At 38.5% G+C, this 6,268-nt stretch overlaps 1 pseudogene; it reads left to right on the top strand.

Annotated features, from left to right (window-relative positions):
* Nucleotides 1-1,009: 1,009 nt before the first annotated feature.
* LOC149207928 (protein ASPARTIC PROTEASE IN GUARD CELL 2 pseudogene) lies at nt 1,010-2,512 on the top strand (annotated as a pseudogene).
* The last annotated feature ends 3,756 nt before the right edge of the window (nt 2,513-6,268 follow it).

The raw sequence follows: 6,268 nt of genomic DNA on the forward strand, positions 1-6,268 counted from the left end.
ATTTTGTTAATCCAATTAGATACGTAAAAGATTAGCAAGTGATGCACGTTATTTTTTCTATAATTTATTATATAAATTATTAGTTATTGATGTACGTTATTCATACGCATGGCAACTCATTGAGAATTGAGTACGCAAAGCACCTGATTAAGAATGTCTGAATCAATCCAAAACTTAAATAAAAACTTATAAACTTCTCGAATTTTGTGAATCCAACTAGATATGTGAAAGATTAGTAAGTGATGCACGTTACATTTTTCTATAGTTTATTATATAAATTATTAGTAAGTGATGTACGTTATTCATACGCATGCAAATGCATGGCAACCCATTGAGAATTGAGTATACAAGGCACCTGATTATGAACATGAGTGAAGTAACTAGACGAGGGAAGGTACCGGAAAATATGTATCTCTCACCAAATATTTTTAGCCCAACCTATTACGCTTTTTCAAACCACTACTTAATGCGAGACAGAAATATTTGTCTCGACTTGTGAAGTGATTACGGCCTTCGCCCAATAAAATTGTATCATTAAATGTAGCACCACTGTGAAACACATTGAACATTCCATATATCACATTGAGTTGAGCAATAGTTATTATTTGTCCCATCAGACCATTTAATTCTGTCTTATTTATTTTTCCGAATCAACTTAGTCGTTAAAACGTTTTTTTCTCCCTATGTTAGGTGAATGTGTTAGCTACAAACATGGTGTGGCAATGACATAGACCGATAATGATAATTTGCAAAAGAAACGACAAAGGAATGGCTGGGTTCGGAAAGTGGAAGGTAAGGACACGAATTCAGGAGGTGACAACGATAAATTCCAGGGATGATCAACCATTAATTCCAGGCCAAGGAGTGGGAGGATGAAGAAAGGAATTGCAATTGAAGTGTTTCTAATGTAATTCCTCATATCTCGGGTCTCTGATCACCGCATTAAATAGATCCACGTTCTCGTAATTCGTTTATTATCTGTCACAGATCTGACACACTGCCTGAGGAGATGGAGTTGCCTCGAATTCCAGTCTCTTTAGTTCCGTATTTGTTCCTGTTGTGTATACGGTTGCTTTTGTTCCTCCAATCTGCAGAGTCGACACCGATTTCTGCCGCGGAGCTGCCGGAGTATCATTCTCTGGATGTCGCGGCTTGGCTCATTGAGACCAAGATGGCGCCCGCGCCGGGCGGAGTTGAAGATGAAAAAGGAGAGACGAAGCGGAGAGGGACAGCCTGGAGCGTACATGTGGTGCACAGGGATAGTCTTTTGGTCAAGGACGCCGCCAACGCTACAGCGTCCTACGAGCGCCGGTTGGAGGAAAAGCTGAGGCGGGACGCCAGACGGGTCCGTGCGCTTGAGCAACGGATAGAGAGGAAACTCAGATTGAAGAAGAACCCGGCGGGGAGCTATGAGAACGTGGCTGAGATCACTGCCGAGTTCGGGAGCGAGGTCGTGTCGGGGTTGACGCAGGGGAGCGGCGAATACTTTACTCGTATAGGTGTTGGGACGCCGACAAGGGAGCAATTCATGGTGCTCGACACGGGCAGCGACGTGATCTGGATTCAGTGCGAACCGTGCAGCCAGTGCTACTCGCAGGTGGATCCCATATTCAACCCCGCTTTCTCCGCTTCCTTCTCCACAGTCGGCTGTGACTCCGCCGTCTGTAGCCAACTCGGTGCCTACAATTGCCATGGTGGCGGCTGCAAATACAAGGTCTCTTACGGCGACGGCTCTTACACCATCGGCAGCTTCGCCACCGAAATGTTGACATTCGGCGCCACGTCTGTCCGCAATGTCGCCATTGGCTGCGGCCACGACAACGTCGGTCTCTTCACTGGGGCCGCCGGGTTGCTCGGCCTAGGAGCCGGGCCGCTCTCCTTCCCCTGGCAGCTTGGCACCCAGACGGGACGCGCCTTCTCCTACTGCCTTGTCGACCGGTCGTCAGAATCCTCGAGTACTCTCGAATTCGGCCCGGAATCCGTTCCGGTCGAGTCTATTTTTACGCCCCTGCAGACGAATCCCGTTCTTCCAACTTTCTACTATGTCTCCCTCGTGGCGATCAGTGTCGGTGGCGCGCTCCTCGACTCCGTTCCACCCGAAGTCTTCCGCATCGACGAAACATCGGGTCGCGGAGGGTTCATCATCGACTCCGGCACCGCCGTCACGCGCCTTCCGACAGCCGCCTACGACGCCGCGAGGGACGCCTTCGTCGCGGGCACTCGACAACTTCCGAGAGCCGACGGCGTCTCCATCTTCGACACCTGCTACGATCTGTCGGGCCGGGCATACGTGATGGTTCCAACCGTGGGGTTCCATTTTTCCAACGGGGCGACCTTAATTCTTCCGGCTAAAAACTATATGATACCCGTGGATCTCACGGGCACATTTTGCTTTGCCTTTGCGCCAGCCACCTCAGATCTCTCCATCATGGGGAATATTCAGCAGCAGGGCGTTCGTGTTTCCTTCGATTCCGCCAACTCTCTCATTGGTTTCGCTCCCCACCAGTGTTGATAATGGCTCTATAACACCCTGCTTAGTCTGCAACATACTATAAATAAAATTTCCTAATAAAGATTTATATGTCCGCAAACGCATGCGGTACATTAATTTAGATTTGTCTCGTCCGTAATTTATCGTAAAACGATGTTGCAGCCCAAATCCAGTCTGCAAGTTTTCGTTCGTTCGCGCAGGAATGTGATTATTAGGTTGTAAAGCCAATTGCGTCGGTTGATTTTAAGGCGCCAATCCCTTTCAAAAAGCAGAAGCTCTGGTCTGGCTGGCACGAGTAGTTTCAAAATGTTGAACTTTTTTGTGTTGTTAGGAAGATCAATATAGGAATGATGGTTATCTTCCCTGCACAAATTTAGTTTTGGCAAATGAAAATAATAATTATTTTTATTTATTTATATATCTTTTATTACACTTATAATAACAAAAGGAATAATTGTTATCTTCCTTATACAAATTTAATTTTAGCAAATTTAATTTGGAGTTGTCTATAATGCGACTTTTTGGAGATTCCGGTGACGGAATCCGGCGGAAGAAATTGAGGTTAAATCTTGATTTGTTGCAGTTAAAATGGTTTTTTAACTGCATATTTGGATTCAGCACCCTCGAAAACCCCTGGGACGCTTTCATTGTGCAGAAACTAGCCATCAAACTTGCGATTCCAATAAATTCCTGCTGGATTTCTACCGAAAAACCCGCCAGAAAAACTTTAAAAAGTCGCGTTATAAACAACTACATTTAATTTTAGCAAATGAAAATAATAATTATCTTTATTTATTTATATCTTTTATCACATCTATAATAACTAAATATATCTACAACATAATAAAAATAGATAATAAATTAAATTGAAAAAAATTAAATTTATGAAAATAATAAATAAAGTTAATTATCAAAACATTAAATGTGGATGTATACTATAAAAAAAAAAGCTAGGTCTTTTGGAAAGGAAGGAAGAAGTGATGCTAGATAAACAAACACCATGTCCATTAATTTTATATAAATGAAAAGGCTAAAGTTTATATAAATGAAAAATTAAAGTGAAACAAAAATTATCAATTTTGATATTAGTAAAAACATTATTATTTATTTAGTTGTACTATTTCTATTTCCAACAACCCAATCTTCAATTTTCAACATTATTGTACATAATTTTTTCTTGAGGAAATCATGTGACCATCAAGAGAATAATGGAACACATAAATTTGCATCTAGTACAAGTCATATCATAAATTTAAATTTGCATCTAATACAAGTCATATTTTAAATGGTTAAAAAAGGTAGATAGTCACCAAAATACTTATTTACCATTTGTAAATCTAAAAATGTGTAACTTGAAGAATGAAAATAAGAAACAATAGATTTAGAAATCCTTGATTTATATACACAGCTAACAATACTCTTAGATAAATCTAAACTATCCATATTTTTTTATTTTAAAAAAATGTAAATTCCAAAAAAGGAATAGACCACCTAATGAAATTGTATCACTTATAATAATGTCAAGCTAGATATTCCATGCACTCTACAAACATGGTTGTTAAAAACCAAAGCTTAGCTACTAGAAACAATGATGCAATGATAAAAAAATAGTATTTTACATTATTTACATTATATTATCAATATTATCAATATTTAAGATATATAGAACTTGAAGAACTCCTCTCGAAACATATCCCAAATTGGGGTTACAATGTTGCTTAAGCTATTGTGTTTTAATATAACGATTATTGTAAGAAAATCATAAGAAAGAATGTTCTAGGAATAATTCTAGCTAAAATTATGGCAATAACTATTCTAGTTTGGGGCAAGAAAGGATCCCAATGAGCTCGTTAGCTTTCTACTTTATCCTTGGTGAACACTCCATCTACAACAAAAAAATAAGTCTCTCAAGGGTGCCCATCTTCAAAACTTTTCTTAGCAGTTCTTCATCTACAGAATTGAAGCAGATTCCCTATATAAACCCAATTGCATAATCCATTGCAATATCAGACACAACTGACAAACTTCTAACAACAATGGGTATGGTTAGAGCATGGCCAAATATAGACGACTAGCCTTCTGAAATGATGGATAATGCCTCCAAAAACACCAAAGATTGCTCTACCATGTTTGTGTCCACACTTGGAAGAATCTCAATCAAATGAGGGACAACACCTACTTTGGCCATCTTGGCTCTATTTTTATGCATGGTACATAGAGGAAATAATTCCTTCCTCTTGAAACAACTTTAGTAATCCATTTGTGATTCCTTCTCTTGATCTAATTACTCTAGCATAGTTTCTATCATTTTCCAAATTTTCCACAATAGATGTTGCGTTCATTCTAGTCTCGAGAGTGTATTTTTCCAACACCCATTCTAGAGTGACAAGCACGGAAGGTCTGAGGCATAGGAGTTTCACTTAATGAAACTCTAACATAGCACGTGCGTTCGTGGCATACTAAACAATACCCTTAATTTTACTACATATTGGATATATCCATTTTTTCATTAACATTTTTATACCCCTTCATATTCATATCTCTTTATTTTCATTAATAATGATAAGGAGATTCTGCACCTAGAAAGAATAACCTAAATACTTTGTAGCTAAAAACTTGAAAATTTCAATAAAAAAGAGGTGGATATAAGTTAGTTGATTTACAATTACATACTGTAGAAAATTTGAATGGAAAATACATAGATTTGAACTCTCAATTGCATATATCTTCTATTTAATACTGAAAAAGGTACACTAGAATAGTTCAAAACAAAACCTTGATAATCAACACAATGGCACACCTTTCATCTCACTTATAGAATAAGAAGAGGAGAGAAAGTACAATGAATATGGACACATGCAAAATCCTATCTAGTTGGACTTTGTCAAATCATATCCCTAATATGATCACATAGTGTACCATAGTTGCATGGTAAGAGTGCCAAGTAAGTGTGTATCCATCAAAAGATGAACTGGAGCATGCAAGCATGCATCCCTTCCTTGAGATTTATGTCTTCTACCTAAGATGGGAATTTCTCATGCATAAGTATTCTAATTGACTAAGGATCTGCACCCTCTTAGTAAGAATAGATCATGCATGCTAAAAATAACAAAATAAAAGCTCTAATAATAGAAAAACTCTATCCAAAACTGAAATTACTAAATTTGAAACAACATCTAAACTGGAATTAATTGAAGGTGTCACATGTGTGCCCTTAGCATGCATGCACCCTCTTCCAAACAATAGTTTATTTCACTATATCTTGTGGCATGCATGTACCCTCTACCAAGCAATAGTCGGTATCACTATCTCCTTCACTTTCATTCAACTTATTCATCACTAATGTAAGGAAAGGGTGAAGGTGCCATATTTGTTGTCTTCTCTATTGCCTCATCATTGGGAGGATCACTAGTTGAGCAACATGTAAAATATATTAAAACACACATTAGGCATAGATCGTAGAGGTGTTAGTAATGTGATGCATGTCTATTCTAGAGCAAGGCTACTTGGAGAAGGAATGGAAGTAGAAAGTGGGAGTAGAAACGAGAAGTGGGAGTTAAAGGAGGAGCGGGAGTGAGAGTTTCAAAAGCTCTCAGGATGGGAGCGATTTTGGGAGTAAATTTTATATAATATATATTTTGATGCATATATGTCAACAAAAGCATGTAGAATGATGAATTTGTGATAAGAAACATAAAAACATGGACTAAACCATATAACATCATTCATCTAGTAGTTATAATTTTCATCAACCATAAGTCCACAAATTATAAGTTC

This window comes from Pinus tabuliformis, chromosome 1_2, assembly GCF_031772625.1.
Source record: "Pinus tabuliformis cultivar Carrire ecotype Pingquan chromosome 1_2, CPIR1, whole genome shotgun sequence".
NCBI classification, from domain to species: domain Eukaryota; kingdom Viridiplantae; phylum Streptophyta; class Pinopsida; order Pinales; family Pinaceae; genus Pinus; species Pinus tabuliformis.